The sequence below is a fragment of the Cynoglossus semilaevis genome, chromosome 15 (assembly GCF_000523025.1).
Source record: "Cynoglossus semilaevis isolate Cse_v1.0 chromosome 15, Cse_v1.0, whole genome shotgun sequence".
NCBI classification, from domain to species: Eukaryota; Metazoa; Chordata; class Actinopteri; order Pleuronectiformes; family Cynoglossidae; genus Cynoglossus; species Cynoglossus semilaevis.
In genome coordinates, this window is record NC_024321.1 from 19,596,633 (window position 1) to 19,597,947 (window position 1,315).

The 1,315-nt window shown below is 41.8% G+C and overlaps 1 protein-coding gene across 3 annotated transcripts in view; it reads left to right on the forward strand.

The window, feature by feature from the left end:
* Positions 1-392: 392 nt before the first annotated feature.
* Positions 393-1,315, forward strand: part of snx25 (sorting nexin 25) — a 12,759-nt gene continuing 11,836 nt past the window's right edge. Inside the window, exons 1-2 of one of the 3 annotated variants that reach the window (XM_025063193.1) lie at positions 393-676; positions 910-1,039. The gene's annotated coding sequence lies outside the window, so the exon portion shown is untranslated. The other 2 variants (XM_025063195.1, XM_025063194.1) reach the window with 2 other exon arrangements.

Sequence of the window (1,315 nt, forward strand, 5' to 3'; positions counted from 1 at the left end):
CTGTCTCCGTCACAGTCCAACAGTCCAACAGGTTTCCACTGTAACATTAGTCCAGTTTTGTAGCAGAACGACTGTAATTTTATTTTAAAATTAAGCTTTTATTGGTTTAAAAACTACAATTAAAAAAAAGTTTCTTTCAAAACTGAACCCCACGCTTCTTCAGGACCAGGATCCTCAGACGGTGGAGGACACACGAGTGGCGAACACACACTTCTGGAAAAACCAGAATGGACGACTGTGTTTGTGACCAGCGTCTTTAATAACACCAGGGCATGGCAAATAAGACGTAGCAGCTTTAATAACACCAGGGCATGGCAAATATGACGTAGCAGCACATCAGTTGTCATCATCATCATCATCATTATTATTATTATTATTATCATTAGCTCTCGATGATAGGCAGACATTCACCCAACTGTAGCCGGTCTGACACACGTTAGCATCGTCATTTCCTATTAGATTAAAGGCTTTAAGGTCAAACATCCACGCCCTAATACAACAGACACATCCAACACAAACATTCTTATGAACTACCGTATTCTCTACATTAAAGCTGCTTGTATGATAACAAGTTGTAGATTTTTATATTTGGGTTTTCTGGTTTAAAAATTGTTGACATCAAAAGCTCAAAGCTCGAGAATTGTTTCGTATATAAGATCGTACCACGGAGAAAAAGGTAAATTCTTTGTTTTACTTGTGGAGTGATTAATAACTCTGTATCTTCGCTTTGACAACGTTCCGATCAAACACCCCCCACCTCTGACCAGTGAAACCATCGCAGCGGATAAAACAAGCGCTCCACCTGTGCCTAGTCCAACGGTGATTGGCTGCGGCTCTTGGCGTTCAGAGGAATTGACAGCCAGCTGGAGCTCGGTGGAGGAATCACTTGTTTGTTTTTTATCTGTCCAGGATTTGGAGCAGACATATTTTGTCGTCACGCCTGTGGTATTTTTTAACTCGTCATCACCCGCTTCCTGTTATTCTGTGTTGGTAGAAGTGAAGGATAATGTGCAGTGGTCGCCGGGTTGGAAGACGATAGGTATGGAAGCTAACGTTAGCTTGTTTTCAAACGCTTATTAGGTTCGAGGCGAAGCTACACGGAGACGTGGTTTTACTTAGTTTAACCCTAAGCTAAAGCAGCTACACTTCAAACATTTCCTGCTCTCGTTTATTAGTTTTATCCCTTTGTTGTTGAATCAGTTTAATATTAACTGCCCAACCTAGCCTGCTAGCTCAGCTGGTTAACCACAGTCACTAAGCTCCTCTTCTACCGGTTTGTATCCAAGGTAACGTGCTCGTTTCTCCATCCATCTCA